Source organism: Elaeis guineensis, chromosome 5 (genome assembly GCF_000442705.2).
Source record: "Elaeis guineensis isolate ETL-2024a chromosome 5, EG11, whole genome shotgun sequence".
NCBI lineage: Eukaryota > Viridiplantae > Streptophyta > Magnoliopsida > Arecales > Arecaceae > Elaeis > Elaeis guineensis.
Genome location: NC_025997.2, coordinates 94,004,676 through 94,029,454, shown reverse-complemented (window position 1 = coordinate 94,029,454; position 24,779 = coordinate 94,004,676).

The following is a 24,779-nucleotide window of genomic DNA, read 5'->3' as shown; positions in this document are numbered from 1 at the left end:
ACAGAGGGCTCCGCCCGGACTCCTACGGGAGCCGGGTTCCGCTTTCAGTATCCACTGCAGGTAAGCTCCGTCCGGACTCCTACGGGAGCCGGACTCCACCCACGACCCCAACCGAAAGGAGGACCCCTCCCGGACTTCTACAGAGGCCAGACTCCGACCGCTGCCGAGCCTCGATCAACGAATCCGCGCCCCCTGACAGATCACAATAACAACCATGATTCTGTTCCACTTCCTGTAGCGGATTCCGCGCGGCTCCATCACCCCCTGCGGCGAACCCATCACTCTCTGACAGGCTGTGTCAACGGCCACGATTCTGCTCCGCTCCCTGCGGCAGGTGCTACATGATTCCACTACTCGCTGACAGCTAGCGGCAACGGACGCCGCTCCATTACCTGCAACAGGCCCTACGTGGCGGGCTACGACAATAGCCACGGGTCTACCCCACTACCCTTCGCAATAAATTCTTTTGACCACGGGTGGCCCACTACCAGACGGTTACAGGTGTCGCCATCAATCCGTTGACCCCTCCGCCTATAAAAGGGGGACTCAGATACGTTATTCTCTAAGCTCATTCCTTATCTCAAAACTCTGCTAAATTCTACGTTCGAGCACTCCATTCTTGTTGAGGCAGAGAACTGACTTGAGCGTCGGAGGGTCTTGCCGGAGCAACCCCACCTCCGGTTTAGACTTCCCTTGCAGGTTCCGGCGGCGACCGCGGCTTCCCTGACTCCAGCTTCTCCGGCGCAAGTAGATTTTTGCACCAACACCCAGTATAAAGGATGCCTCTTTTAGATCTTTCATAGAGAACTCCTTAGACAACCATACTTTGATTGAGGTCAACATGAGAATGTCATTCCCAATCAGGAGGATGTCATCTACGTACAGTACGAGGAAGACAACTGCGCTCCCACTGATCATTTTGAACACACATGATTCCTCTTCGTTCTTGATGAAACCAAATGTTTTGATCACATCATTGAAACGAGTATTTCAACTCCGAGATGCTTAAGTCCATAAATAGACCTTTGCAGCTTGCAGATCCTGTGATAATCATCACTGAAAGTGAAACTAAACGGCTATTCCATATAGATATCTTCCTAAATATATCCATTTAAGAATGCCATTTTCACATCCATCTGCCATATTTCATAATCGAAATAGGCTGCAACAGCAAGCAATGTGCGGATGGATTTTAGCATGGCTACGGGCAAAAAGGTATCCTGATAGTCAATACCTTCACGCTGACTATAACCTTTCACTATGAGCCTAGTCTTGAATGTCTCCACATTTTCATCTGCACCTATCTTTCTCTTGAAGATCCATTTAAACCAATAGATACAATACATTCAGGTGGATCTACCAAGGTCCAGACATGGTTTGAGTGCATCGAGTCAATTTCTGATCTCATTACCTCTAACCAATTCTTGGAGTCGATATCTGATATCGCCTCGTCATAGGTCTTGGGATCATCACCATGAACCCCATTTTTCGTGAGGAATATTTTCTCTACATCCTCTTGTATGGTACCTAAGTACCTTTCAGGAGGACGAAAAATTCTAGTCAATCTACAAGGTGGAAGAGGTTGTGTTAAGACTGGTTCTGATTGACTAGGTTCCTCAGGTTCTTTAGCTCGTTGCTCTTGGGAGACATTCTCCTTGAGCTTAATTATTCTTTCGATGCCACCATCTTGAATAAACTATTTTTCAAGAAAAATAGTATTTTGTCTCACAATCACATTATGGTTTTTCGAAATATAAAAATAGTATCCAAATGACACTTTAAGATATCCTATGAATCGAGCTCTAAAAGATCTGAACTCTAACTGTCCGCCTGCTGTCTCTTGACATAAGCCGGACAACCCCAAATTCTGAGATGATTCAGACTTGGCTTCTTACCATGCCATATCTCATACGGTGTGGTAGGAACAATTTTAGAAGGAACCCTATTCAATACATAAATTGCTGTCATGAGATAATGTCCCCAAAAAAATTCGAAGAGGTCCGTGAAGCTCGTCATGGAACGGACCATATCTAATAGAGTCTAATTTCTTCATTTTGAAATTCTATTGAGTTGAGGCATTCTAGTTGGATTCCATTGAGAGACTATACCATTGTCCTTAAGATAGTCTCAAAAATCCCGACTAAGGTATTCCCTCCTCGATCTGATCGAAGAACCTTAATGGGCTTTCCTGTTTGTTTTTCTACCTCATGTCTAAATTCTTTGAACCTTTCAAAAGCTTCAGACTTGTGTTTCATTAAAAATACATACCTGTACCTAGACATATCATCGGTAAAGGTAATGAAGTAGATTTAGTTGCCTCTAGTTGGTACATCAAATGGGCCGCACACATCCGTATGTACTAGGGCAAGTAGGTCTGTGGCCCTTTCCCCATGTCCCACAAAAGGAAGCTTGATCATTTTACCTTGTAGGCATGATTCACAAACTGGATATGACTCGAAAGTCAACAGACTCAATAGTCTGAATTTCTTCAATTTGTTAACCCTGTCTTTCGCTATATGACCTAGCCTTAGGTTCCATAGATACTTATCATTTAGACTATCTCTAGGCTTTTTAATTCCTATGGCATTCACATTTTGCTCAATATTAAATATAGATACATCAATATATAGCTGATAGAGATCGTTAATAAGAAAACCATCTGCAACTTTATTATTTTCATAAAAAATATTACAATGGTCCTTATGAAAGCTAATCACATAGCCTTCTTGTGCTAAACATGAAACAGAAATCAAATTTCTGCTTGCTGCAGGCACATAATAACAATCTCTAAGAAATAAATCTAATCCTAACGGTAATCGCAGAGGGTAGGTTCTCACGGCCACAGCAGCAACTCTTGCTCCGTTCCTGATGCATAGAATCATCTCTCCAACCCTCAGCCTCCTGCTCTCCTCAAGACCCTACATAGAAGTGCACAAATGAGCACTAGAACCAAAGTTAAGCACCCAACTAAATGCAGAAGAAATCATAAGATTAGACTCTAAAATGAGCATACCTCCAGAAGGACCATCCTTCTTGTTCTTCAGGGTGGCCAAGTACTGAGGACAGTTTCGCTTCCAATTGTCGTCTCATTGGCAGTGGAAATATTTTCCCTTATCAGCAGCCTTCTTCTTCGGTTCTATCTTCTTCTTCTTGCCATCCATCTTCTGCTTCTTCGCAGACTTTTTTTTCTTTCCAAAAGACTTTCTCTTGGAAGAAGTCCGCTCCACAGTAAGAACTGAGCCTTTTGAATCCTTCATAAAAAGCTCAGCCATAACCAGTATGTTCATTAACTCGGCCAAGGTACATTGCATCTTATGCATATGAAAGTTCATGATGAACTGACCATATGCATCGAACAAGGATTGAAGGATAACATCAATTTGAAAATCCTTGTCTAAGATGATACCGAGCTTCTCAAGCTCCTCAAGATCCTTGATCATTGTCAAACAATGATCTTGGACTGACTGTCCATCATGCATCTTGGCCTTAAAAAGTCTTTGACAGACTTGATACTTGGCCGTGCGACTCTGTTCACCAAACAACTCTTGCAGGTGAGCCAACATTTGGTGGGTAGTCAAAATATTCTCATGTTGGTGCTGCAAGTCATCAGACATTGCACCCAACATGTAGTACTTTGCTTTGTTATCATCATCCATTCACTTTTCCAGAAACGTTCTCTGTTTAGCAGTCGGACGTGCTGGTATGGTAGGTGGGTCTTGGTCTAAGACATGAGTCAATTTTTCAGAACTCAGAATAATTCTGTAGTTCCTCAACCAGTCTTTGAAATTGGGTCCAGTCAAACTGTGGGTGTCTAGTATTTTGGTCAGGGGGTTTGAGGCAGACATGTTTTCTGTAGAGAGTTAAAAATTTCTAGTTAGATTTTGTAATCAGACTTAACCAATTTGTTTAGGGGTTTCATTTTTAAACAAATTAGGTTCTCACTATTTTCTCAGATCCCTACACTCCCTTGGTAGAGATGTGGAAATCTTCGTGATTAGTAATTTTTAGTGGGTGGTGCGGTCTCACTGACGGCTCACCACCTCACCTAACAATTATTGGTGATGGGTCAACCAATGAGTGGACAACTCTTGTCCATTGATTCTCTAATCATGGTGCACCCAAAACTTGGTCTCTAATTCATGAAGCTCACCATGCCCGGGATATTGCTCCAATCCTTAGTTAAGTCAAACCCACCATTTGCACGAACTAGATTCCTGATTGGGTCCCTCACCATATCCAGAATATTGAGCCCTACCCATTCTCTAATTTGTAGCATCTAATGCCTAATGGACATGGTTGCATCTTTTCAGTGCAATTGAGCCACTGTAACCAGTCAAGAACAATCAACCCTGGGAAGGGCCCGCACATCCACAATGGTAGAAGACCTAGACTTAATATTTTCTTAGGAAGATTTGATTTAGATCTCATTAAACTTGACTTGACATAGTCATAACAATTATGACTAACCTAGTGGCATGGGTTAGCTCGAATTGTTAGCCACCTCTAATCAGAACTGAGTCGACACATATGGTCAGGTAAGTGAGACCGGTGGGAGAGATATGCCATTAACTCGACAAGAACGTATTCGAGTCGAGTAGCTCCCAATTAAAAATCAGTCGGTCGCATCTGCCCAACTTAACTTAGACACCAAATTGTCGAACCAGAACTAATTGGGTTAGCCTACAATCTAGGCTCTAACCACTGAGCCAAATTAGGTCTTAACTTGATCGAGTCACATCTAAATATGATTCAACCATGACCCAGACTTAATCCTATTAGGCTGGTCAATTATTAGCTTTCATGATCCCACCTAACCAACTCTTGATTCGGTTTGATCAACCGCTAGACCTAATTAAGCTACCCAAGCCCGAACCCAATTTTATGAAAATATCTTAGATATGAAATTCTCAATTTTAGACCTAACTTAATTTCATAAGCTTAATTCATTAATTAAGTTTGGGTTCATAAACAAAGCATGTAAAATAAATCCTAGGATTTCAGGATCTAGGATTTTACAGAAAAGTAAGTTTTGATTTCTGATTAAGGATGAATGCACGGCAACCCTACACGTCATATGAACATCCCATTGAATGAAAAGAGAGAATTTTAAAATTTTACTTTGTTCTTATGACTGGACGGCCATGAGGAACACCTTAATCAGAAATATAAATTTAACTATAAAACTAGTTAGATCTAAATTAACATATCACATATACAATTTAAGATCTAACTAATACATGCTTTACATACATTTCATGTATCAAAAATTGATCTAATTAACATGCTTTCAGATATGATACATCACATATAATATCTAAAAAATAAGATTTAAATTAAACTATTCAAAATTAAATCTATTCTAGATACGTTACTAGAACAATTCTACAACTAGTCTAGGCATGTAGCAGATCAATTTTATGAAAAAATTAAAATTTTATTTTTTATTTTGATCTAATTATAATACTTATAACATCATAAAAATAAAGAATAAATTAGATTTAATTTATATTTTAATCTCATTAAAATATAAGACTTAAGACTATTCATGGATTCAACTAATCCTAGTCTAGTCATTCATCTTATGCATGTTAGATCTTCTTAGATTTAATTTTAAATATTTTAATTTTAGATCCTATCACATCTGATGTAATATCTAAAATTTTTAATATCAAATAAATATAAATTTTAATCAGATCTAAATTAGATCTGAAATAGAGCCAACAACCTGGCTCTGATACCAGTTGAAAGAAAAACCGCCTTTTTCCTTTGTTGGATCTTCCAGATTTCATCAAATCTGGGATGGAATAATTTTAAAAAAAAATTATTCTATATATATTTCAAATCTAAGTCTCTAGATCTAATATTCATATCTAATATTAAGTCTAAAATAAATCTAAAAGAGATGAGAAAATAAGTAATACCTCAAGGATAATCTGATTACCCTGTAGATGATCTCTGCACAGCCCGAGGTTTTGATGTAGCCATGCAAGTGTCTGGCCTCCACCAATATCCACTCAAGCAAGATCTAGAACATCTTCTCCTCACAAATCTATGCTCCAAAAATCAGATCTCTATCTGATTTGAAAGTACTTCAGAACTCCTTCTGAAATTGGAGCAGCAGCCTGTCGAAGATGTCCTGCAGCCTTCTGTTCTAGGCATCACCACGCCTTGGATCTTTGCCAGATGGATGTCCAACTTTTTGGACATGAAGAGGGGAGGAAGTAGAGTAGGGAGGATGTATAGAAGAAAGGAGGGGGTGGCAGCTATTGGGTTTTGTGCATGAAACAACTTCTACCTCAAAACCTTAGGCACAGCAGGGTTTATATAGACCTTGTATGCTGCGCAGTGCCACATCATTCAACCAATCAAAAAATTTCAATAAATCTTGGAAAAATTATGATTGGTAGAGTGATGTCATTTGATCATATCAGATAAGAATTCCAATGTATCTCCAAAAGATGGTGCCAACATTGGATAAGCACAAATAGAGGTGGCGCCCAAGAGTTTAAATTGATCAAGACTCTCCAATCCTTATCCACTTGGGGCGTCCACTTTAATCCAATTGGGCTCACATCATAATCTGATTATGGTACCCAATTTGATGTGGCTTGGCTTGTGGACACTCCACAAAAATCCTCCAATGAGCCCTCTTCAGTTTAAGACCCATATGTCAACTTTTGATAGATGTCCTAAAATGAAATTGGCAGGTGCTAGGAATTAGCAGGTGTTGTCTTAAATTCATCTCATGAATTAAGACAAGCCTTTTCTGAGCTGGACAAGTTTCATTTAGACTGAGAGAAATCTTTCTAAAGTTCTCTGGATGAGTCAAATCATATTTCGCTCTGTAGAGACAGAAAAGATTACACGAGGAGAAAGTTAGGCTCAATCGTGTGCTAGCACGATTTCCTTGAACCTAATTGGATCTTATCCAAATCAATTGGGCTAGCCCAATTGATGACATCCAGACACTAACCCTTATTTATATGACCTAGTTAGGTTCAATTCCGTATGGTAATGAGATATGTCATGATCTCATCATCGATATCATCGAAACTCCTTTCGATGGACCAGAACTCTTCTGATTCAGACAATTAGAATGATCGATCATCAATATCATTCTAATTGCTTTCAAAATCCATCAGTGACATCTAGCAGTATATGGTGGCAACCCATCAGAACTGAAGATGAACCTCTCGGTGCAGCTACCTGTGTGATTGAGTTCCTCTATCATGAGTCCCGACTGAATTAGGGTTAAGGTGAACTTGTCAAACCCAACATCAGTCATATGAATCAATCGATCGATCTGAGTCCGATGTGAAACCCTAATGGAAAACTCTTTTCCATTATTTCACTCTGCCATGACCATGGGCTTAAGGACTCGATCTTTCGATCATCATAGGACTACTCCTCTCATCTACCGAGGTTGATAGATCCCATCTTGATGTGACATAGTTCCTACAATGAATATACTACAGCCAACATACACCTCAAGATTCTGAATGGCTAGGAGACCGAGTTATGGTATAGTCAAACTATAACACACTCAAGGTGAACTATTGATGCACCTCATGTCAAAGAACTAGACACACAATTGCAGCATCGAGCTAGTCATCGACGAGAAGGTAGACTTCCTTATGACTGCTCGATATGGTCATGCTCAATACTCTCATTCTCAATAAATACATGTACTCTCGCTTCAGTGTCTCCACACCGTAGACTCAAGACACATCTACTCTAAGGAAGCGATCGTACACCAACCTTCTGGATCGATCACCATCCTCGTGATGATCCTATAGTCAGGAGCTGTTTATGAGTTAGTTATGTAAATTTATGTCTTAAATTTTCAACTCTTGAAAGTATGAATTAACATTCTTACTAACTCAAAGGATGTATTACAGACACAATGTGCACAATGTGATAGAAGAATAACCCTTTTATTCATTTATAGTTAAAATTATAAATTTGCCCTTAGATCTGTATAGGAATGTGTCAGCTGATCTGGCATCTAGGGCACACATCTAACAATACAATCCAAGAGGGGGAGTGAATTAGATTTTTGAAAATTTTAACATTAATTTAGAACTATGAGGATTAAATAACAATGAGTAAGATATATGTAGAGAGTGATTTAAGCAAGGTACAGAAATTAGATGCAAGAATGCAAGTAGATAAAAAAATTTAGAAAGAGAGCATGTAAGCACAACATAAACAAACAAGATTTATAGTGGTTCGATGCCAACTTTGCACCTACATCCACTCCCCAAGCTCCTACTTGGGAATTCAAATCCACTAAACCATATTCAATAAGAATACAATATTGGTACCTTCGACTCTAGCTATCCCAAGCTAGAACACTTATTTTTCAAGTACAAGCCAATCCAATACAATCCGATTCAAGGATTGGACCAACCTTTTTAAGTTTTGAAATTCTTCCAAAACTAAAGATCAAGATAAAACAGAGTATGTGAGTTAATCACACAAAAATATAAATTTAACTCTTTTAATGAGTAAATAAAACTTTAAATATACTTTACATAATAAGAAGGAAGCTTTTCTGATTTTTCTCAGGATGGTTGAAAATTTGAATGAGCTCTTGAGGGGTTGGTGAACTTGAAATGAAAGCTTCTTTAACTTCAAGAGGGCTCTTTGCTTAGGACTGAAATGAATGCTTGAAGAACCTTCTTTATTTCCTCCTCTAAGTATCTTTTATAACTTCAAATGATGGTGGAGAGTAATCTGGACTAAAATAGAGCCATTGGAGATCATTAAATGAGCATTAAATACAGTCAAAATGAGCTGAAAACTAGCCATTACGGAGTTTTTTCGTCACAGGGATCGACTCATAGGGTCGATCATGCACATGAGTCAACTCATGGGGTCGACTTCTGTGGCACAGAATAGAAAATAACTGTTCTATAATTTTGACGTATACAGCAATAGAGGTCGACTCATGCACAGGGGTCGACTCATGAGGTCGACTCAATTGGGTGTGCCAGCCAAAAAAATCAGCATGTCGTTCAGCCCCTTTTGATATGAGTTGACTCATGGGGTCAACTCAATTTTATAAACATAATTTTTTTTCAAAATATACATCAAAAAATATTGAAATTATCTCCAATAGATCACAAATCTTCTATTCTTGCTCCTGAGGCTTTCGAGTTAGGACTTGGTGAAATTATGATTTTGTCTCTAATAAATAATAAATCTTTTTTCAAGCCAAAACATTAGTAACCCCCTTAAATGCTTTGTAATCATCAAAATCAATTCAAAGAGCAACAATCTCTCCCTTTTTGATGATGACAAAACACTTGAGCAAAAGCAGAGTCTAACATATATAAAGCATTGAACATGAATTTTAAATTTATGAAGATGCATCACTTAAACATCATAGCCAGTTATTTGAATGAAATGCATCATGAGTAGTTTGAAGATCAATTTAAAATTTACTTATAAGATCATTTGCTTTGAAGATTAAATTAAAAATTACTGATAATTTTGATTCTTTGACACATTTGCTTTGACAATTTTGCTTATTTCTCTCGATTCTATTTCTCTATTGCTTATTGCTTGATCTCAATTTTTGATTCTCTACTCCTCTTTTTTGACAACATCAATTAAGATCTTAAGAGATTTTAAAAAGAGAAAAAAAAGAAAAATATAAACTACATATTTTCTCTACTTCTCCTTTTTGATACCATATTTTATTTCTCTACTCCCTCTCATTGTAACAATCATAAAGGACATCAATTTGCTCATATAGAAGATATTGCTATTCATAATATTTCATAGCACAAATATGAGTTATTTTTCATATCTCATAATTAAGATAATTCAATTGATCCCAATCATAAACATTCATTGAACTTCAAAGTACATAAATATATATATCCAAAATATGACTGAATACATAGGTGTCCTAATATATATGAGTCAACTCAAAATACAAAAATCATGGATAACAACTTGAAAGAGGAAAATCGCTTTCCTCATAGGATCTTCTAGATTTCATCAAATCTGGGGTGGAATAATTTAAAAAAAAAATTATTCTACATATTTTAGATCTAATTCTCTAGATCTAATTTTATTATCTGACATTTAAAATCTAAAATTAAATCTAAGAAGATCTAACATGCATGAGATGCATGACTAGACTAGGATTAGTTGAACCCATGAATGGTCTAAAGTTTTATATTTTAATAAGATTAAAATATGAATTAAATCTAATTTATTCTTTATTTTTTTAATATTATAAGTGTTATAATTAGATCAAAAAATAAAAAATAAAATTTTAATTTTTTCATAAAATTGATCTGCTGCATGCCTAGACTAGTTGTAGAATTGTTCTAGTAACTTGTATAGAATAGATTTAATTTTGAATAGTTTAATTTAAATCTTATTTTTTATATATTACATGTGATGTATCAGATCTGAAAGTATGTTAATTAGATTAATTTTTGATACATGAGATGTATGCAAAGCATGTATTAGTTAGATCTTAAATTGTATATGTGATATGTTAATTTAGATCTAACTAGTTTTGTAGTTATATTTATATTTCTGATTAAGATGTTACTCATGGCCGTCCAGTCATAAGAATAAAGTAGGGTTTTAAGACCCTCTCTTTTCATTCAATGGGGTGTTCATATGACATGTAGGGTTGCCACGCATTCAGCCTTAATCAGAAATCAAAACTTACTTTTCTGCAAAACCCTAGATCCTGAAACCCTAGGATTTATTTTACATACTTTATTTATGAACCCAAACTTAATTAATGAATTAAGCTTATGAATTAAGTTAGGTCTAAAATTGAGAATTTCAGATCTAAGATATTTTCATAAAATTGGGTTCGGGCTTGGGTAGCTTAATTAGGTCTAGCGGTTGATCAAACCCAATCAAGAGTTGGTTAGGTGGGATCATGAAAGCTAATAATTGACCAGCCTAATAGGATTAAGTCTGGGTCAAGGTCAAATCACATTTAGATGTGACTCGATCAAGTTAAGACCTAATTTGGCTCAGTGGTTAGAGCCTGGATTATAGGCTAACCCAATTAGTTCTGGTTCGATAATTTGGTGTCTTAGGTAAGTTGGGCAGATACGACCGACTGATTTTTAATTGGGAGCTACTTGACTTGAATGCATTCTTGTCGAGTTAATGGCATATCCCTCCTACCGGTCTCACTTACCTGGCCATATGTGTTGACTCAGTTCTGATTAGAGGTGGCTAACAATTTGAGCTAACCCATACCACTAGGTTAGTCATAATTGTTATGACTATGTCAAGTCAAGTTTAATGGGACCTAAATCAAATCTTCCTAAAAAAATATTAAGTCTAGGTCTTCCACCATTGTGGATGTGCGGGCCCTTCCTAGGGTTGATTGTTCTCGGCTGGTTACAGTGGCTCAGTTGCATCGAAAAGATGCAACCATATCCATTAGGCATTGGATGCTATGAATTAGAGGATGGGTTGAGCTCAATATTCTGGATACGATGAGGGACCCAATCAGGAATCTAGTTCATGCAAATGGTGAGTTTGACTTAACTAAGGATTGGAGCAATATCCCGGGCATAGTGAGCTTCATGAATTAGAGACCAAGTTTTGGGTGCACCATGATTAGAGAATCATTGGACAAGAGTTATCCACATCGATTGACCCATCACCAATAACTGTTAGGTGAGGTGATGAGCCAGTCGGTGAGACCGCACCACCCACTAAAAATCACTGATCACAGAGATTTTCACATCTCTACCAAGGAAGTGTAGGGATCTAAAAAAATAGTGAGAGCCTAATTTGTTTAAAAATGAAATTCCTAAATAAATTGGTTAAGTCTGATTACAAAATCTAACTAGAAACTTTTGACTCTCTACAGAAAATATGTCTGCCTCAAACTCTCTGACCAAAATTCTAGACACCCTCAATTTCAAGGATTGGTTGAGGAACTACAGAATTATTCTGGGTTTCAAAAAAATTGACTCATGTCTTGGACCAGGACCCACCTGCCATACCAGCACGTCCGACTGCTGAATAGAGAGCATCTCTGAAAAAGTGGATGGATATGATAACAGAGCAAGGTACTACATGTTGGGTGTAATGTCTGATGACTTGCAGCGCCAATATGAGAATATTTTGACTACCCGCCAAATGTTGGCTCACCTACAAGAGTTGTTTGGTGAACAGAGTCATGCAGCCAAGTATCAAGTCTGTCAAAAACTTTTTAAGACCAAGATGCATGATGGGCAGTCAGTCCAAGATCATTGTTTGATAATGATCAAGAATCTTGAGGAGCTTAAGAAGCTCGATATCATCTTAGACAAAGATTTTCAGATTGATGTGATCCTTCAGTCCTTGTCCGATGCATATGGTCAGTTCATCATGAACTTTCATATGCATAAGATGCAGTGTACCTTGATCGAGTTAATGAACATGCTGGTTACGGCTGAGCTTTCTATGAAGGGTTCAAAAGGCTCAGTTCTTACTGTGGAGTGGACTTCTTCCAAGAGAAAGCCTTTTGGAAAGAAAAAGAAGTCTGTGAAGAAGCAGAAGGTGGATGGAAAGAAGAGGAAGTGAAACTGTCCTTAGTACCTGGCCACCCTGAAGAACAAGAAGGATGGTTCTTCTGGAGGTATGCTCATTTTAGAGTCTAATCTTACGGTTTCTTCTGCATCCAGTTGGGTACTTGACTCTGGTTCTAGTGCTCATTTATGCACTTCTATGCAGGGTCTTAAGGAGAGCAGGAGGCTAGGGATGGGGAGATGATCCTACGCATCGGGAACGAAGCAAGAGTTGCTGCCGTGGCCGTGGGAACCTACCCTCTACGATTATCGTTAGAATTAGATTGTTATTATGTGCCTGCAGCAAGTAAGAATTTGATTTCTGTTTCATGTTTAGCACAAGAAGGCTATGTGATTAGCTTTCATAAGGACCATTGTAATATTTTTTATGAAAATAATAAAGTTGCATATGGTTTTCTTATTAATGGTCTCTATCAGCTACATATTGATGTATCTGTATTTAATATTGAGCAAAATGTGAATGCCATAGGAATTAAAAGGCCTAGAGATAGTCTAAATAATAAGTATCTGTGGCACCTAAGGCTAGGTCATATAGTGGAAGACAGGGTTAATAAATTGGAGAAATCTAGGCTATTGAGTCTGTTGACTTTTGAGTCATATCCAGTTTGTGAATCATGCCTTCAAGGCAAAATGACCAAGCTTTCTTTTGTGGGACATGGAGAAAGGGTCACAGACCTACTTGCCCTAGTACATACGGATGTGTGCGGCCCATTTGATGTGCCGACTAGAGGTAACTACATCTATTTCATTACCTTTACCAATGATATGTCTAGGTACGGATATGTGTTTCTAATAAAACACAAGTCTGAAGCTTTTGAAAGGTTCAAAAAATTCAGACATGAGGTAGAAAAATAAACAGAAAAGTCCATTAAGGTTCTTCGATCAGATCGAGGAGGTGAATACCTTAATCAGGAGTTCCTAGACTATCTTAAGGACAATGGTATAATCTCTCAATGGACTCCACCTGGAATGCCTCAACTCAATAGAATTTTAGAATGAAGAAATCGGACCCTATTAGATATGGTCCATTCCATGATGAGCTTCACGGATCTCCCTGAATTTTTTTGGGAACATTGTCTCATGACAGCAATTTATGTATTGAATAGGGTTCCCTCTAAAACCATTCCTACCACACCATATGAGATATGGCATGGTAAGAAGCCAAGTCTGAATCATCTCAGAATTTGGGGTTGTCCGGCTCATGTCAAGAGATAACAGACAGACAAGTTAGAGTTCAGATCTTTTAGAGCTCGATTCATAGGATATCCTAAAAAGTCATTAGGATACTATTTTTATATTTCAGAAGACCATAATGTGATTGTGAGTCAAAATGCTATTTTTCTTGAAAAATAGTTTATTCAATATGGTGGCATCGGAAGAATAATCAAGCTCAAGAAGAATGTCTCCCAAGAGCAATGAGCTAAAGAACTTGAGGAACCAAATCAATCAGAACCAGTCCTAACACAACCTCTTCCACCTCATAGATCGACTAGGGTTTTCCATCCTCCTGAAAGGTACTTAGGTACCATACAAGAAGATGTAGAGGAAATATTCCTCATAAAAAATGGGGTTCATGGTGATGATCCCAAGACCTATGACGAGGTGATATCAGATATCGACTTCGAGAATTGGTTAGAGGCAATGAGATCAGAAATTGACTCGATGCACTCAAACCAAGTCTGGACCTTGGTAGATCTACCTGAAGGTATTGTACCTATTGGGTGTAAATGGATCTTCAAGAGAAAGATAGGTGCAGATGAGAATGTGGAGATATTCAAAGCTAGGCTCATAGCGAAAGGTTATAGTCAGTGCGAAGGCATTGATTATCAAGATACCTTCTCGCCCATAGCCATGCTAAAATCCATCCGCACATTGTTTGCTATTGCAGCCTATTTTGATTATGAAATTTGGCAGATGGATGTGAAAACGGCATTCTTAAATGGACATCTTGAGGAAGATATCTATATGGAACAGCTACTTGGTTTCACTTTCAGTGATGATGATCACAGGATCTGCAAGGTGCAAAGGTCCATTTATGGACTTAAGCAAGTATCTCAGAGTTGGAATACTCGTTTCAATGATGTGATTAAAATGTTTGGTTTCATCAAGAACGAGGAGGAACCATGTGTATTCAAAAAGGTCAGTGGGAGCGTAGTTGTCTTCCTCATATTGTACGTAGATGACATCCTCCTAATTGGGAATGACATTCCCATGTTGACCTCAGTCAAAGTATGGTTGTCTATGGAGTTCTCTATAAAGGATCTAGGAGAGGCATCCTTCATACTGGATATTAAGATCTATAGAGATAGACCAAATAGGATGCTCGGACTTTCACAGAAGATGTACATAGAGGAGGTGCTAAAAAAGTTTAGCATGGAAAACTCCAAAAGAGGTTTATTAGCTTTTAGACATGGCATTCATCTATCCAAGAAGATGTGCCCTAGCACACCTGAGGAGATTGAACGCATGAGCAAGATCCCTTATGCTTCGACAATAGGGTGCCTCATGTATGCCATGCTATGTACATGACCTGATATAACTCATGCTGCGAGTGTCACAAGCAGATGTCAGTCGAATCCAGACGAAGAGCACTGGACTTCTGTGAAATGTATCCTTAAGTACTTGAGAAGGACTAAGGATATGTTTCTAGTCTTTGAGAATGGAGAACTCCAGATTCAGAGATATACAGACTCAGACTTTATGTCTGATATAGATGATCGAAAGTCGACATCTGGGAGTTTGTTCATTTGCAATGGTGGTGTAGTCAGCTGGAAAAGTTTCAAGTAGACAGTGATTGCTGATTCCACCATGGAGGCAGAGTATATTGCTACATCGGAAGCTGTGAAGGAGGTATTCTGGTACAAGAAGTTTACCGCAGAGCTTGGAGTGATGCCATCGGATGCCATACCTCTTTACTGTGACAATAATGGTGCCATAGCCCTAGCTAAATAGCCAAGGTCTCACCAAAGGTCCAAGCACATCGAGCGGTGATTCGATCTGATCCATAATTATCTCGAAAAGGGTTATGTCGAGGTCAAGAGAGTCGACTCCACAAATAATGTGGCAGACCCACTGACTAAGCCATTGGGCCAACAAAAGGTCAAAGCCCACCTTGAGAAGATGGGACTTAGATATGTAGCCAATTGGCATTAGGTCAAGTGGGAGTTTGTTAGATGTGTGCCCTAGATGCCAGATCGACTGATATATTTCTGTACAGATCTAAGGGCAAATTTATAATTTTAACTATAAATGAATAAAAGGGTTATTCTTCTATCACATTATGTATATTGTGTCTGTGATACATCCTTTGAGTTAGTAGAAATGTAAATTCATATTTTCAAGAGTTGAAAATTTAAGGCATGAATTTACATAACTAACTCATAAACAGCTCCTGACCATAGGATCATCATGAGGATGGTGATCGATCCAGAAGGTTGGTGTACGATCACTTCTTTAGGGTACATGTGTCTTGAGTCTACGATGTGGAGACACCGGAGTGAGAGTACAGATATTCATTGAGAACGAGAGTACTGAGCGTGACCACTTCGAGCAGTCATAAGGAAGTCTATCTTCTCATCAATGACTAGCTCGATGCTATAGTTGTATGTCTAGTTCTTTGACTTGAGGTGCATCGACAGTTCACCTTGATTGTGTTATAGTTTGACTACACCATAACTCGATCTCCTAGCCATTCGGAACCTTGAGGTGTATGTTGGCTGTAGCATGTTCATTGTAGGAACTAGATCGCACCAAGATGGGATCTATCAACCTCGGTAGATGAGAGGAGTAGTCCTATAATAATGGAAAGATCGAGTTCTTAAGCCCATGGCCATGGCAAAATGAAATAATGGAAAAAGCATTTTCCATTGGGATTTCACATCGGACTCGAATCGATCGATCGATTCATATGACTGATATTGGGTTTGACAAGTTCACCTTAATCCTAATTCAGTCAGAACTCATGATAGAGGAACTCAATCACACAGGGAGCTGCACCAAGAGGTTCATCTTCAGTTCTGATGGATTGCCATCATATACTGCTAGGTGTCACTGGTGAATTTTGGGAGCAATTAGAATGATATTGATGATCGATCATTCTAATTGTCTGAATTAGAAGAATTCTGATCTATCGAAAGGAGTTTCAATGATGTCGATGATAAGATCACGACATGTCTCATTACCATACAGAATTGAACCTAATTGCGTCACACAAATAAGGGTTAGGGTCTGGATGTCATCATTTGGGCTAACCCAATTGATTTGGATAAGATCCAATTAGGTTCAAAAAAATCGTGCTAGCACATGATTGAGCCTAACTTTCTCCTCGTATAATCTTTTCTATCTCTACTGAGCCAATTATGATTTGACTCATCCAAAGAACCTTAGAAAGGTTTCTATCAGTCTAAATGAAGCTTGTCCAGCTTAGAAAAGGCTTGTCTTAATTCATGAGATGAATTTAAGACAACACCTACTAATTCCTAGCACCTGCCAATTTCATTTTAGTACATCTGTCAAATGTTGACATATGGGTCTTAAACTGAAGAAAGCTCATTGGAAGATTTTTATGGAGTATCCACATACCAAAATCCAATTGAATTGGATGCCATAATCAGATTATGGTGTGAGCCCAATTGAATTAAAGTGGGTGCCCCAAATGGATAAGAGCCAAAGAGTCCTGATAAACATGGACTCTTTGGCACCACCTTGATTGAGCTTATCCAATGTTGGCACCAACTTAGGAGAGAGGGTGGGGTTCTTATCTGATGTGATCAAATGACATCACTCCACCAATCAGAATTTTTCCAAAATTTATTAAAATTTTTTGATTGGTTGAATGATGTGGCACTGCGTAGCATACAGGGTCTATGTAAACTCAGCTGTGCCTAGGATTTCGAGGAAAAAATTATTTAATGCAAAAAAAACCCAATAGCTGTTGCCCCCTCTGAAGGAGGAAAATCGCTTTTCCTCTGTAGGATCTTTCAGATTTCATCAAATCTGGGGCAGAATAATTTAAAAAAAAAATTATCCTACATATTTTAGATCTAATTCTTTAGATCTAATTTTATTATCTAATATTTAAAATCTAAAATTAAATCTAAAACTATGATGAAAGAAGAAGTACCTCAAGGGTAATCTGATTACCCTGTAGATGATCTCTGCATAGCCCGAGGTTTTGATGTAGCCATGCAAGCGCCTGGCCTCTATCGGTACCCACTCAGACAAGATCTGGAACATCTTCTCCTCACAAATCTATGCTCTAGAAATTAGATCTAAATCTGATTAGGAAGATCTTCAAAAGTCTTCCTGAAGTTGGAGCAGCAGCCTGTCGAAGAAGTCCTGCAGCCTTCTGTTCCAGGTGTCACCACGCCTTGGATCTTTGCCAGATGGACGTCCAACTCTTTGGACATGAAGAGGGGAGGAAGGAGAGCAGGAAGGATGTAGAGAAGAGGGGAGGGGGTAGCAGCTATTGGGTTTTGTGCATAAAATAATTTCTTCCCCAAAACCCTAGGTGCAGCAGGGTTTATATAGACCCTGTATGCTGCGCAGTGGCACATCATTCAACCAATCAAAAAATTCCAATAAATTTTGAAAAAAATTTGATTGGTGGAGTGATGTCATCTGATCATATCAGATAAGAACCCCACCCTCTCTCCTAAGTTGGTGCCAACATTGGATAAGCTCAATCAAGGTGGCGCCAAAGAGTCCATGTTTATCAGGACTCTTTGGTTCTTATCCATTTGGGGCGCCCACTTTAATCCAATTGGACTCATGCCATAATCTGATTATGGCACCCAATTCAATTGGGTTTTGGTATATGGACACTCCACAAAAATCCTCCAATGAGCCCTCTTCAGTTTAAGACCCATATGTCAACTTTTGACAGATATCCTAAAATAAAATTGGCAAGTGCTAGGAATTAGCAGGTGTTATCTTAAATTCATCTCATAAATTAAGACAAGCCTTTTTTGAGCTAGACAAGCTTCAGTTAAACTGAGAGAAACCTTCTTAAGGTTCTCTAGATGAGTCAAATCATATTTGGCTTAGTAGAGACAGAAAAGAATACACGAGGAGAAAGTTAGGCTCAATCATGTGCTAGCATGATTTCCTTGAACCTAATTGGATTTAATCCAAATCAATTGAGTTAGCCCAATTGATGACATCCAGACCCTAACCCTTGTTTGTGTGACCCAATTAGGTTCAATTCCGTATAGTAATGAGACATGTCGTGATCTCATCATCGACATCATTGAAACTCCTTTCGATGGACCAGAACTCTTCTGATTCAGACAATTAGAATGATCAATCATCAATATCATTCTAATTGCTCCCAAAATTCATCAGTGACACCTAGCAGAATGTGGTGGCAACCCATCAAAACTGAAGATGAACCTCTCGGTGCAGCTACCTATGTGATTGAGTTCCTCTATCATGAGTCCCGACTGAATTAGGATTAAGGTGAACTCATCAAACCCAACATCAGTCATATGAGTTAATCGATCGATCTGAGTCCGATGTGAAACCCCAATGGAAAACTCTTTTTTCATTATTTCACTCTGCCATGGCCATGGGCTTAAGGACTCGATCTTTCGATCATCATAGGACTACTCCTCTCATCTATCGAGGTTGATAGATCCCATCTTGGTGCGACCTAGTTCCTACAATGAATATGCTACAGCCAACATACACCTCAGGGTTCCGAATGGCTAGGAGATCGAGTTATGGTGTAGTCAAACTATAACACACTCAAGATGAACTGTCAATGCATCTCAGATCAAAGAACTAGACACACAACTGCAGCATCGAGCTAGTCATTGACGAGAAGGTAGACTTCCTTATGACTGCTTGATATGGTCACGCTCAATACTCTCGTTCTCAATGAATACCTGTACTCTCATTCTGATGTCTCCACACTGTAGACTCAAGACACATCTATCCTAAGAAAGCGATTGTACACCAACCTTCCAAATCGATCACCATCCTCGTGATGATCCTATGGTCAGGAGCTATTTATGAGTTAGTTATGTAAATTCATGTCTTAAATTTTCAACTCTTGAAAATATGAATTAACATTCCTACTAACTCAAAGGATGTATCACAGACACAATGTACATAATGTGATAGAAGAATAATCCTTTTATTCATTTATAGTCAAAATTATAAATTTTCCCTTAGATCTGTACAGGAATATGTCAGCCGATCTGGCATCTAGGGCACACATCTAACAAACTCCCACTTGACCTAATGTCAATTAGCTACATATCTAAGTCCCATCTTCTCAAGGTAGGCTTCGATCTTCTATTGGCCTAATAGCTTAGTCAGTGGGTCTGCCACATTATCTGTGAAGTCGACTCTCTTAACCTCAACATAACCCTTTTCGAGGTAATCACAGATCAGATGGAATCATAGCTCGATGTGCTTGGACTTCTGGTGAGACTTTGACTCCTTAGCTAGGGCTATGGCGCCATTATTGTCACAGTAAAGAGGTATGGCATCCGATGACATCACTCCAAGCTCTGCGATAATTTTTTTATACCAGAATACCTCCTTTGCACCTTTCGATGCAGCAATGTACTCTGCCTCCATGGTAGAATCAGCAATCACCATCTGCTTGGAACTCTTTCAGCTGACTGCACCACCATTGCAAATGAATAGACTCTCAGATGTCGACTTTCAATCATTTATATCAGACATAAAGTTTGAGTCTGTATATCCCTGAATTTAGAGTTCTCCATTCCTAAAGACTAGAAACATATCCTTAGTCCTTCTCAAGTACTAAAGGATACATTTCACAGAAGTCCAGTGCTCTTCGTCTGGATTCGACTGATATCTGCTTGTGACACTCACAGCATGGGCTATATCAGGTCGTGTATATAGCATGGCATACATGAGGCTCCCTATTGCCGAAGCATAAGGGATCTTGCTCATGCATTCAATCTCCTCAGGTGTGCTACAGAACATCCTCTCGGAGAGATGAATGCCATGTCTAAAAGGCAATAAACCTCTTTTGGAGTTTTTCATGCTAAACCTTTTTAGCACCTCCTCTATGTACATCTTCTGTGAAAGTTCGAGCATCCTATTTGGTCTATCTCTATAGACCTTAATACCCAGTATAAAGGATGCCTCTCCTAGATCTTTCAAAGAGAACTCCTTAGACAACCATACTTTGACTGAGGTCAACATGGGAATGTCATTCCCAATTAGGAGGATGTCATCTACGTACAATACGAGGAAGACAATTGTGCTCCCACTGATATTTTTGAACGCACATGGTTCCTCCTCATTCTTGATGAAACCAAATATTTTGATCACATCATTGAAACGAGTATTCCAGCTCTGAGATGCTTGCTTAAGTCCATAAATGGACCTTTGCAGCTTGCAGATCCTGTGATCATCATCACTGGATGTGAAACTGAGTGGCTGTTCCATATAGATATCTTCCTCAAGATGTCCATTTAAGAACATCGTTTTCACGTCGATCTGCCATATTTCATAATCGAAATAGGCTGCAATAGCAAGCAATGTGCGGATGGATTTTAGCATGACTACGGACGAGAAGGTATCCTGATAGTCAATACCTTCGCGCTGACTATAACCTTTTGCTACGAGCCTAGCTTTGAATGTCTCCACATTCCCATCTGCACCTATCTTTCTCTTGAATATCCATTTACACCCAATAGGTACAATACCTTCAGGTGGATCTACCAAGGTCCAGACTTGGTTTGAGTGCATCGAGTCAATTTCTGATCTCATTGCCTCTAACCATTTCTTGGAGTCGATATCTAATATCGCCTCATCATAGGTCTTAGGATCATCACCATGAACCCCATTTCCCATGAGGAACATTTCCTCTACATCCTCTTGTATGGTACCTAAGTACCTTTCAGGAGGATGGAAAATCTTAGTCGATCTACGAGGTGGAAGAAGTTGTGTTAGGACTGGTTCTGATTGATTTGGTTCCTCAGGTTCTTTAGCTCGTTGCTCTTAGGAGACATTCTCCTTGAGCTTAATTATTCTTTCGATGCCACCATCTTGAATAAACCATTTTTCAAAAAAATAGCATTTCGACTCACAATCACATTGTGATCTTTCAGAATATAAAAATAGTATCCTAATGACTCTTTAGGATATCTTATGAATCGAGCTCTAAAAGATCTGAACTCTAACTTGTCCGCCTGTTGTCTCTTGATATGAACCGGACAACCCCAAATTCTGAGATGATTCAGACTTGGCTTCTTACCATGCCATATCTCATATGGTGTGGTAGGAACGATTTTAGAGGGAACCTTATTCAATACATAAATTGCTGTCATTAGATAATATCCCCAAAGAAATTCAAGGAGGTCCGTGAAGCTGATCATGGAACGGACCATATCTAATAGGGTCCAGTTTCTCCATTTTGAAAGCCCATTGAGTTGAGGCATTCCAGGTGGAGTCCATTGAGAGACTATGCCATTATCCTTAAGATAGTCTAGGAACTCCCGACTAAGGTATTCACCTCCTCGATTTGATCGAAGAACCTTAATGGGTTTTCCTATTTATTTTTCTACCTCATGTCTGAATTCTTTGAACCTTTCAAAAGCTTCAGACTTGTGTTTCACTAAAAACACATACCTGTACCTAGACATATCATCGATAAAGGTAATGAAGTAGATGTAGTTGCCTCTAGCCAGCACATCAAATGGGCCGCACACATCCGTATGTACTAGGGCAAGTAGGTCTGTGGCCCTTTCCCTATGTCCCACAAAAGGAAGCTTGGTCATTTTGCCTTGAAGGCATGATTCACAAACTGGATATGACTCGAAGGTCAACAGACTCAATAGCTCGAATTTTTTCAATTTGTTAACCCTGTCTTCCACTATATGACCTAGCCTTAGGTGCCACAGACACCTATCATTTAGACTATCTCTAGGCCTTTTAATTCCTATGACATTCACATTTTGCTCAATATTAAATACAGATACATCAATATGTAGCTGATAGAGACCGTTAATAAGAAAACCATCTGCAACTTTATTATTTTCATAAAAAATATTATAATGGTCCTTATAAAAGCTAATCACATAGCCTTCTTGTGCTAAACATGAAACAGAAGTCAAATTTCTACTTGCTACAAGCACATAATAACCGTCTCTTAAAACTAAATCTAATCCTAACGATAATCGCAGAGGGTAGGTTTCCACGGCTACGGTAGCAACTCTTGCTCCATTTTCGATACGTAGGATCATCTTTCCATCCCTCAGCCTCCTGCTTTCCTCAAGACCCTGCATAGAAGTGCACAAATGAGCACTAGAACCAGAGTCAAGCACCCAACTGGATGCAGAAGAAATCATAAGATTAGATTCTAAAATGAGCATACCTCCAGAAGGACCATCTTTCTTGTTCTTCAGGATGGCCAGGTACTGAGGACAGTTTTGCTTTCAATGACCGTCTGATTGGCAGTGAAAATATTTTTCCTTATCAGCAGCCTTCTTCTTCAGTTCTGTCTTCTTCTTCTTGCCATCCACCTTCTGCTTCTTTGCAGACTTCTTTTTCTTTCCAAAAGATTTTCTCTTGGAAGAAGTCCGCTCTACAGTAAGAACTGAGCCTTTTGAACCCTTCATAGAAAGCTCAGCCGTAACCAGCATGTTCATTAACTCGGCCAAGGTACACTACATCTTATGCATATGGAAGTTCATGATGAACTGACCATATGCATCTGACAAGGACTGAAGAATCACATCAATCTGAAAATTCTTGTCTAAGATGATACTGAGCTTCTCAAGCTCCTCAAGATCCTTGATCATTGTCAAACAATGATCTTGGACTGACTGCCCATCATGCATCTTGGCCTTAAAAAGTCTTTGACAGACTTGATACTTGGCCGCACGACTCTGTTCACCAAACAACTCTTGTAGGTGAGCCAACATTTGGCAGGTAGTCAAAATATTCTCATGTTGGTGCTGCAAGTCATCAGATATTACACCCAATATGTAGTACCTTGCTTTGTTATCATCATCTGTCCACTTTTCCAGAGACACTCTCTGTTCAGCTGTCGGACGTGCTGGCATGGAAGGTAGGTCCTGGTCCAAGACATGAGTCAATTTTTTGGAACCCAGAACAATTCTGTAGTTCTTGAACCAGTCCTTGAAATTGGGTCCAGTCAGTCTATGGGTGTCTAGAATTTTGGTCAGGGGGTTTTAGGCAGACATATTTCTGTAGAGAGTCAAAAGTTTCTAGTTAAATTTTGTAATCAGACTCAACCAATTTGTTTAGGATTTTATTTTTTAAACAAATTAGGCTCCCACTATTTTCTCAAATCCCTACACTCCCTTGGTAGAGATGTGAAAATCTCCGTGATCAGTGATTTTTAGTGGGTGGTGCGGTCTCATCGACTGGCTCATCACCTCACCTAACAGTTATTGGTGATGGGTCAACCGATGAGTGGACAACTCTTGTCCAATGATTCTCTAATCATGGTGCACCCAAAGCTTGGTCTCTAATTCATGAAGCTCACCATGCCTGGGATATTGCTTCAATCCTTAATTAAGTCAAACCCACCATTTGCACGAACTAGATTTCTGATTGGGTCCCTCACCGTATCTGGAATATTGAGCCCAACCCATCCTCTAATTCATAGCATCCAATGCCTAATGGACATGGTTGCATCTTCTTGGTGCAACTGAGCCACTGTAACCAACCGAGAACAATCAACCTAAGAAGGGCCCACACATCCACAATGGTGGAAGACCTAGACTTAATATTTTTTTAGAAAGATTTGATTTAGGTCTCATTAAACTTGACTTGACATAGTCATAACAATTATGACTCACCTAGTGGCATGGGTTAGCTCAAATTGTTAGCCACCTCTAATCAGAACTGAGTCGACACATATGGCTAGGTAAGTGAGACCGATGGGAGGGATATGCTATTAACTCGACAAGAATGCATTCGAGTCGAGTAGCTCCCAATTAAAAACTAGTCAGTCGCATCTGCCCAACTTATCTTAGACACCAAATTGTCAAACCAAAACTAATTGGGTTAGCCTACAATCCAGGCTCTAACCTCTGAGCCAAATTAGGTCTTAACTTGATCGAGTCACATCTAAATGTGATTCGACCTTGACCTAGACTTAATCCTATTAGGCTAGTCAATTATTAGCTTTCATGATCCCACCTAACCAACTCTTGATTCGGTTTGATCAATCGCTAGACCTAATTGAGCTACCCAAGT